General features: G+C 47.0%; 1 long non-coding RNA gene across 1 annotated transcript; it reads right to left on the reverse strand.

Annotated features, from left to right (window-relative positions):
• Positions 1–1,771: 1,771 nt before the first annotated feature.
• LOC143696597 (uncharacterized) lies at positions 1,772–4,816 on the reverse strand. Its single transcript, XR_013185997.1, has 3 exons — positions 4,748–4,816; positions 3,138–4,105; positions 1,772–2,705 (listed from the first exon to the last, which is right to left on the reverse strand). It is a non-coding gene; the product is annotated as an uncharacterized LOC143696597 (long non-coding RNA).
• Between the last annotated feature and the right edge of the window lie 4,942 nt (positions 4,817–9,758).

Genomic DNA, 9,758 nt, shown 5'->3' on the forward strand with positions numbered 1-9,758 from the left:
TATTCTTTAGCAATACCTAGAAAACCGAATGCCTTGCCAGGTTTTAGCATCCTACACCCACTCACCCCTCCCTGTGAATTTGGTGGCAGCTTTGGGTCCCTCTGGGGGACGGCACCCAGCGTGACCCCCGCCCCTCGCCCGCCCCCCACCTGCTCCTGCACCGCCGTGGGGCTCCCTCTCCCGGGCACCTTGGGCTGCCCCCAACGGCATCAGAGCCCCGAGCCTTCACCCCGCCTTTTCCTGACCCCCAAAGAAGGCTCAGAACGAGTCCGACTGCCCCGGACAGCAGCGCAGCGCTTCCCCCAAGCCCTTCCCACACGTGCATGGCCCCAGCAAGGGATTCTGCTGCAACAAGAAAGGGGGGGCAGCCCCCAGAAGGCTTGAGGTTCCTGCCCAGCCTCGCTGTCACGGGCCAGGGGCAGCGAGAGAGGGAGCGGCACAGACGGCGGGGACGGCCCGGCACGGAGCGGGGGCCGCTCTCAGCGCGATGCCGGCAAAGCCGCAGCTCCGGCGCTGTCGGCCGCGCTGCTTGAGCGGCACGGGGCGATCCGCCGAGAGCCTCCGGCCCCGCGCGGGGACTCCCGCAAGGGCCCAGGGGCGCCGGGCTCCGGCCCTCGGGGCTTTATTCTCCGGCAGCCCGAGCCCCGCGGCTGCGGGGCAAAGAAGGAAAGGGGGCACGGGAAGAGAGGAGCGAGAGCAGGGCATGACAAAGGGCGGCGAGGGAGCTCGGGCTGTGCAGGAAAGCGGCACGGGAAGGGAAAGCCCGGGACGAGGGTACACGGAGGCTGGGCACAGGAAGGAGACAGGGGGAACAGAAGGGAGTAGCGGGCTAGGGACAGGACAGGAAGGAGCCGGCTTTGCGGGGGGAGAGGGAATGGGGGAAAGGGAGCGAGAGAAGGCGAAGACGGGGAGAAGGAAGGAGGGCTAGAGAGAGGGACAGGCGGGGAAGCCCCCCAGAGCCCCGGCTGCACCCCGAGCCCGGCCCGGCGCCTCGCCCTGCCCGGGATGCTGCGGCGCTCGGCGGAGCTCGGCTCGCTCCGGAGACGCTCGGCTCCGGTCGGCTCTTGGCGCCTCAACTCGGCTCTTGGCGCCTGCATTCGCCTCTTCGGCCGAGCTCGCCTCGCTTCGGCCCAACTCCCAGCCGCTCTGTGCCTTCGGCGCGCCTCGGCTCCGCTCGCCTCGCCTCGGCTCCCCGACGGCGGGCGGGCAAGCGCCGCCGCCTCCCGTTCAGCTCGCCCGGCTCGGGGCTCTCCCGCTGCCGCGTCCCGCGGGCGGCCCGGCCACGGCGCGGACACGACCGGGAGCGCGGGCTCGGGCAGGAGCTCATTCGGCTGGGAGCGCACTGGCGCTAAGCAGCGCGCACGAGAGCAGCAGGCTCGCTTCGCCTGAGCTCGGCTCGCTTCGCTTCAGGCAGCCTCGGAAGCCTCGCCTCGGTTCGCTCGAGGCCGTCAGGGTCGGCCGCTCTCGCCTTGCTTCGGCCGAGCTCGTGCGATTCCCCCGAAGGCGGCGGCGTTCGGTTGTGGTTTTAGAAATATCCTCCTCTATCGATTGGATCTCTCTACAGTTAGATTTATATTTCTAGAATACTTCTATTAATCCAAAGAAAAACCCCATCTCTAACCCCATCTCAAATAAATACAAGAAAACACCTTCTTTTAAACGGTATCGAAATATTTTTATACTTTGTATAGTTATACTCACATTTATATTTATCGTTTCTTTTGATGCAATCTATTAATAATTATCTATAATATCTATAAAATTCTAGACATGTATTTAAAGTATTATCTATATTATGTATCGTATCTACTGCTGCAACTGATTTTTTCTTCTAGTTTTAAACTTTATCTGTATGTACTTATGATATCTTTCTAGACTTAGATTTCTACCTTCATATTCTTTGTATTTATCATTTTTATCATCAAAACCCTGCCTATTGACAAGTTAAAAAAACCGCTTTCTTTAACGATCTAAAAAATATTTTTATATTTATAATTTTCATATTTCTATTTATAATTTGCTCTCTAGTATGTGATAACATACCTGCTCCTGCACCGCAGTGGGGCTCCCTCTCCTGGGCACCTCGGGGTGCCCCCAGTGGCATCAGAGCCCCGAGTCTTCACCCCCCCCCTTTTCCTCTAGTTAGAAACTACACTGGAACTTTTTTCTGGAAACAAAGACATGACCTAAATCCTCTCCCCGTGTCCTAGACAGATAGATGTTCAGTTCTTAGTTGCCTGGGCAGCAGTTTCTTCAATAGAATGATAAACAATATGGAAACATTTTAGCTACAAGCAAATAGGCAAATCGGAACAAGGTCCTGGTGGCCAGCCACTGCAGTTCTTCTGAAGCAATTTTTTAAACAATCAAATACTGATACCACAAAAAATAAAGCAAAAAGCTGACTACCGGCTAAGAAAGAAGGAAAAATTAACTTTTGACGACAACAACAACATTCCAAGGACACAGGCTTTTTTCCAATCTCAGACCTTATTACTACTACCTCTCTTGGGAATTCTCATCGTGGATCCCAAAAGGAATAAATCCCTCAGCGTGTCCTAAAGCACCAAGGAGCTACCTACAAGTGAAGGTGGCTACTTTCAGTGCAGACACAGCTGATGACACAGCAGTAGCACAGTTCTGTGCTGCACAGGGATAATACTGTCTCCTCTTCTCCAGCAGCTGACTCTCTCCTGCCATGGCTTCTGTAAATGCATCAGAGCATGACCTTAACCACAAACAGGCAAGAAAACACCATCAGAAGTCTTTCATTAAGCAGTACAAGAAGGGTTCCAAGCAGAGACCAACAGAATTTCAAGGAAGCAGTATGCAATTAAACCACCTCAGATTTGTTCAAGTAGCCGGCAAAATGGAACCATTCAGAAATGACAAAGAAAACCCCCCCAAGTATTTATACAGGAGTCCTTAATGTCAGAAAGGGGATGACAGGTTATGTTCAGATAAGATGAATGTTTATTTGGATCTATAAATAAACTTCTCTCGTGGTCCTTTGCCAAAAAATAGAACCTACAAGTGAACACCTACACCTGCCTCAAGAGACCTAACGAGCCCCTGGCAGCCACTGGCATCAAAGCGCAGTGGATGTTTCTAATCCAGGGGAAGGAGAACAATATCACCTTTTGTTCTCTCCAGTTTGTTTCCTCTGCAGTCCTAGCTGCTCCTTATGATTTTTACAGTCTCTGTATCTTCTCGGGCAGCGCTGAGTCTGACGACCGGGATACGAGAGTCCTTCCCTGCCCTACGGAGAGAACCAGGAAAAAAAGTTAAAAAAAGAACAGGGCAGTTTGAAGTTAATACCTCCGACGAGAAGCAGCACCCGACAAACAGAGCAACGGTGAACAAAGCGTGACACCTCCCTGGGGACAGAAGACTTACAAACTCTCCGGGATTTACAATTCCAGTAACCAAGCCCTTCAGCACAGCAGCCAAGTGTCCCATTAGGTGGTGCTGCACCAAAGCACGATCCGAGAGGTTCCAAAGAGTGAAATGCACGTTACTGTCCAAAGACGTAAAATCTTGCAAAATAACAAAACTACAATAGATCTAAACTACAGGGCAAGAGTACCAGTGTTAGCTTGAGGAGCTGGAACCATCCAGGTGAGCAACTGCTAACTGGATCCTCAACAGACTTTGAGGAACCCTTCAGGATACAGAAGGGTTTTCCCCAGCAATGTCACAGGCCGAGTTTTGATAGAAGTGCACTTGCCAGATGCTCAGAAACGTCACCCATCCTCCTCCGGGTGTCCTGAGAGAGCTGCGAATGGCTCTCACCTGGTTTGAGCTGGTTCTGTAAGGGCTCAGGCTGAATTTCACCAGATGCAACCAAACTGGGCAACACCCAGTGGGACAGAAGGAACCCAAAGCTTGTTTTACCCAAAGCTTGGGTAAGCAGAGCTCCAGCAAATACTGAGGAAACGGACAGAACGGGGTAACAAATAATAAACATACCTTTTTTTTTTTTTTTTTTTCAGATGAGCAAAACAATTAAGGAGAAGGTGAAAACCTCACCATGACTGAACATTTCATCACCTGTAAGCTGACCATCCTTAGCATAGAGGACTCCAAATTTAAAATTCACCAATCCCTGGAAAATAAAACCAAATATTATTTGGTGAACAGTCAAACAGAAGACATAAAAATTTGTTTCCTCTAATCTTTGCCTACATCCTACGCATTAGAACATACATTTTATACCATCTCCTACTACACAATAATTTACCTTTAAACTTTGATAGTATAGCATAAAATCATTAACTGAGATGGGTGATCTATTATTATTTAGTTGGTGCTTCAAGTTATTTTTGCTGTCAGGTTCAAAAAAACAGGACTTCTTTTTACTGTAACGAGCAATTGATTTAGAAGTCATCAAAAGCCCATCCAAATACAAAGCCGTATTCACCGGACGGGTCTGTGAGCAAGAAGTAGTTAGGCTTGTACTCACCTCTTGCCCTTCAAGAACCAATACATCCTGTCAACAAAAACAGCATCTTTAGCCCCCTCCTATTAAAGATTCTACAAGGATGATGGTTTTATTGGTGTTTAGAAGTTTGGATTTGAAATGGCCAGCTCAATGGATAAAGAGACAGTTTAAGTAGTATTAGATTCTTATTATTATTATTCTTATTAGCTACTGGAAGAAACAAACCAGTAGGATCTATACTTAATTACTTCTATTTCCAGGAAATCATAAAGAAAAAGAACCAAACCAAAAAAAGTCACTTCCTACCTTTTGTATCTCAGGATGAAAAATGTCTCTTGGGCTCTTCTCCAGTTTCTCCAGACTCCTGGCACTGAAATGCAAATGAACGAGTGCTTTATAGGAGGGCAAGTGCACATTCCAACCCCGAACCCCCAACCGATGGCAGTTACAGCGCTTACAAAATGAATCCTTCCCAGAGCCTCTGGGAAATGGAACGGTTTGTGCAACTGCCATTTCTTCCCCAAAATACTAACTCCCAACACTTCCTAAACTGAGTTTGCATTTTAAAAACAGAAATTAGGGAGACTCAGGGTGGAGATCAGGTTGAAATTGATTTCCTTCTAAAGCACAGGGGCTCTGTTCCATCACCCTTCACTTTGGCTCCACACGGAATCACGGGGAGCATTTTAGGAGGGCTCAAGAACCAATTCTATTTCTCTCTTTTTTCTAGTGCTCTCTCTTCCTAAATAATTCAAGGCAAGTCAAATGAAAAAGGACAAGTTCAGCAGCAAATTCACACTTTTTCCCTTTGTCTGCTCAAGAACAGCCTTTAAAACCACTTCTTGCTGCCTTCAACGGTTAAGACTTGCAAAACGGTTTCGCAAGTTTGATAGGTTTATCATAAAAACCACAGAACGCAAGCTCTGAATGACAGGAAAAGGTACACAGGCAAATGTCTCAGCTGATGGTGGCTTATTTGCAAACACAGACCTTAACGGACATTGCACGGAGAATGTTTCAGTGGGACTCGAAGGGAAAAATATTTTCTGAGTACCCTGTAAACAAGAAAAGCTAGGATATATTACAGGACATACCCACGTGTTCTGCATATTCAAATAGGATTATCAATAAAAACATTTAAGAAGGAAGAAAACCAAGGTAATTTTACTCAGCTATATTTACTGCCGATTTAGAGGAAAAAAAAAAAAAAAAAAAAAGTGAACCAGAAACGCCTACAGTAGAACTTTAAACCAATTGCTTGGATAAAAGCAGCTCATGGAACATGAAGTAGAAAAAAAGCGAAACCAGTATCAGACCTGCCTATTTTCTTACCATTGCACAAGAAAATCCGACAAGCGGTAGAAAGTCACTGCCTAAAACCGATCCTAGGATGTAACCGAGAACAATGGAGGCATTTGCTAATCTAAACGGAAACCTTTTCCGGACCCTAGTGTCAAATCACACGTTTTGTCTCTCAGCAGCTCGAGGCTGGAGAGCATTTCCCCTGGGGGTCGGGAGGGTAGGGCCACAAGGGGCTGAGTTTGCCGATCGCACCTGTGCCATCAGAAGGATCCTGCCCGGCGCTCCTTGCGCTCGCCATTCTCCGGGCCATCGCTGTGTTTTACTGCTCAGCGATGCCGCTCCATCCGTTTGCGTGGAAGGAAGAGCCACGAGCACTGAGGCACTCAGCAGCCGTGTCATGCCAGCGATGTCGAGCGCTCTCTGCTCGCAAGGCTGAGCCCGCCGCGGAGCCGCCTCCGCAGCCGCTCGTCCGCCCCCGCCCGCAGCAGCGGCAGCGGCCCGAGGGAGACGGCTGCAGCTCGGCGGCTCCCGCGCCTCCGCCAGCCCGAGGGCAGCCGCCGCACAGTGACCGCGGCAGCGCCCGGCGCCGCTCGCCCGGGGCGGCTCCTGCAGCTCCCGGCCCGCGGCAGCAAAGCACCGCCTGGCGCTCCGCCATCGGCGGGCGGCAGCGCGCCCCGCCCGAGCTCATCCCCCGCCACCGGGACCGCTGAGCGAGGCCGAGGCACCGGGCGGACGCCCCTTCCGCGCCGCTCGGCTCCGTGCGGGCGGCCGGACGGAGGCTTCGCCCCTCCAGCGTCGCTGCCGCGGCTCCGTCCCGCGTGGCACAGGCGCCGGGAGCTGCCCGCTCCCCCGGCGCGCGGCCGCCTCGGCCCGCCAGCCATTCATATGGCGCGTCGGCCGTTGCGTCAGACGCCGCGCTTTACGGCCGCAGGGCCTGCCGGGAGTTGTAGTCTCGGACTGACAGCCACCGCTCCGTTCTTCGCCACCGGGAGCTGCGCTCCCGCCAGGGGATCAAACGGCTCCTTCGCTCCTGGGCGCGGAAGCACCTTAGGCAGCACCGCCCCTCCCGAATGTCCTTTCTTTTCCACTCCAACTCTTTTTTCTTTTTTTCACTCTGTTTTTCACCCCCTTTTCCACTTTCGCTCTTTCTTTTTCACTCTCACCCTTTTCCTTTTTCATTTTTTTTCTTCCTTTCTCTTCCTCCTTTTTTTTTTCTTCCTTTCCTTTTTCCTTTTCTTTCTTTCGCTCTTTCTTTCTTTCTGTCTGTCTTTCTCTATTTCTTTCTCTCTCTCTTTCTTTCTTTCTCTCTGTCTCTCTCTCTTTCTCTCTGTCTCTCTTTGTCTCTCTCTCTCTGTCTCTCTTTCTTTCTTTCTTTCTCTCTGTCTCTCTTTCTTTCTTTCTTTCTCTCTGTCTCTCTTTCTGTCTCTCTCTGTCTCTCTTTCTTTCTTTCTTTCTCTCTTTCTCTCTCTCTCTCTTTCTCTCTGTCTCTCTTTCTTTCTTTCTCTCTTTCTCTCTCTCTCTTTCTTTCTTTCTATCTGTCTCTCTGTCTCTCTCTGTCTCTCTTTCTTTCTTTCTTTCTCTCTGTCTCTCTCTCTCTGTCTCTCTTTCTTTCTTTCTCTCTTTCTCTCTTTCTCTCTGTCTCTCTCTCTCTGTCTCTCTTTCTTTCTTTCTTTCTCTGTCTCTCTTTCTGTCTCTCTCTGTCTCTCTTTCTTTCTTTCTCTCTTTCTCTCTGTCTCTCTTTCTTTCTTTCTCTCTTTCTCTCTTTCTCTCTGTCTCTCTCTCTCTGTCTCTCTTTCTTTCTTTCTTTCTCTCTGTCTCTCTTTCTGTCTCTCTCTGTCTCTCTTTCTTTCTTTCTTTCTTTCTTTCTTTCTTTCTCTCTCTCTCTTTCTTTCTCTCTGTCTGCATTCTGTCTTTCTCTTTCTTTCTTTCTTTCTTTCTTTCTTTCTTTCTTTCTTTCTTTCTTTCTTTCTTTCTTTCTTTCTTTCTTTCTTTCTCTCCTTCTCTCTCTCTTTCTTTCTTTCTCTCTGTCTCTCTGTCTCTCTCTGTCTCTCTTTCTTTCTTTCTCTCTGTCTGCATTCTGTCTTTCTCTTTCTTTCTTTCTTTCTTTCTTTCTTTCTTTCTTTCTTTCTTTCTTTCTTTCTTTCTTTCTTTCTCTCTTTCTCTCTCTCTCTTTCATTCTTTCTCTCTGTCTCTCTTTCTGTCTCCCTCTCTCTGTCTCCCTTTCTTTCTTTCTTTCTCTCTTTCTCTCTCTCTCTCTCTTTCTTTCTCTCTGTCTCTCTTCCTGTCTCTCTCTCTCTGTCTCTCTTTCTTTCTTTCTCTCTCTCTCTTTCTTTCTCTCTGTCTGCATTCTGTCTTTCTCTTTCTTTCTTTCTTTCTTTCTTTCTTTCTTTCTTTCTTTCTTTCTTTCTCTCTCTCTCTTTCTTTCTCTCTGTATGCATTCTGTCTTTCTCTTTCTTTCTTTCTTTCTTTCTTTCTTTCTTTCTTTCTTTCTTTCTTTCTTTCTTTCTTTCTTTCTTTCTTTCTCTCCTTCTCTCTCTCTTTCTTTCTTTCTCTCTGTCTCTCTGTCTCTCTCTGTCTCTCTTTCTTTCTTTCTTTCTCTCTGTCTGCATTCTGTCTTTCTCTTTCTTTCTTTCTTTCTTTCTTTCTTTCTTTCTTTCTTTCTTTCTTTCTTTCTTTCTCTCTTTCTCTCTCTCTCTTTCATTCTTTCTCTCTGTCTCTCTTTCTGTCTCCCTCTCTCTGTCTCCCTTTCTTTCTTTCTTTCTCTCTTTCTCTCTCTCTCTCTCTTTCTTTCTCTCTGTCTCTCTTCCTGTCTCTCTCTCTCTGTCTCTCTTTCTTTCTTTCTCTCTCTCTCTTTCTTTCTCTCTGTCTGCATTCTGTCTTTCTCTTTCTTTCTTTCTTTCTTTCTTTCTTTCTTTCTTTCTTTCTTTCTTTCTTTCTTTCTTTCTTCTTTCTTTCTTTCTTCTTTCTTTCTTTCTTTCTTTCTTTCTTTCTTTCTTTCTTTCTTTCTTTCTTTCTTTCTTTCTTTCTTTCTGTCTTTCTCTATTTCTTTCTCTCTCTCTTTCTTTCTTTCTCTCGCTCTCTTCCTGTCTCTCTCTTTCTTTCTTTCTGTCTGTCTTTCTCTATTTCTTTCTCTCTCTCTTTCTTTCTTTCTCTCGCTCTCTTCCTGTCTCTCTCTTTCTTTCTTTCTTTCTTTCTTTCTGTCTTTCTCTATTTCTTTCTCTCGCTCTTTCTTTCTTTCTCTCGCTCTCTTCCTGTCTCTCTCTTTCTTTCTTTCTGTCTTTCTCTATTTCTTTCTCTCTCTCTTTCTTTCTTTCTCTCGCTCTCTTCCTGTCTCTCTCTTTCTTTCTTTGTCTGTCTTTCTCTATTTCTTTCTCTCTCTCTTTCTTTCTTTCTCTCGCTCTCTTCCTGTCTCTCTCTCTCTCTTTCTTTCTTTCTGTCTTTCTCTATTTCTTTCTCTCTCTCTCTCTTTCTTTCTTTCTTTCTTTCTCTCTTTCTCTTCCTGTCTCTCTCTTTCTATCTTTCTCTCTCTATTTCTTTCTCTATTTCTTTCTCTCGCTCTCTTTCTGTCTCTCTGTATTTCTTTCTCTCTCTGTTTCTTTCTCTTCCTTTCCTTTTTCCTTTTCTTTCTGTCTCTCTTTCTTTCTTTCTTTCTGTCTCTATTTCTCTCTTTCTTTCTCTCTCTCTCTCTCTTTCTTTCGCTCTCTTTCTGTCTCTCTCTTTCTTTCTGTCTCTCTTTATTTCTTTCTCTCTCTTTCTTTCTGTCTCTGTCTCTTTGTCTCTCTCTCTCTTTAATTCTTTCTCTCTTTCTTTCGCTGTATTTCTAATCTTGGCTTTCCATTCTAGCTTTAGAATAAAAAAAAGCAGCAGTAGAAACGTTCAGCCGACTGGGGAGTGCAAAAAACCCCAAAACGGCAATGATTTTAGGAAAACTATTTCCTCCATGGGAGCCTGAAATTTTCTACAGCTGCAGGTAACATAGAGCATTTATTTCTTCTTCTATATAGATTATACTTTA

Source organism: Agelaius phoeniceus, chromosome W (assembly GCF_051311805.1).
Source record: "Agelaius phoeniceus isolate bAgePho1 chromosome W, bAgePho1.hap1, whole genome shotgun sequence".
NCBI lineage: Eukaryota > Metazoa > Chordata > Aves > Passeriformes > Icteridae > Agelaius > Agelaius phoeniceus.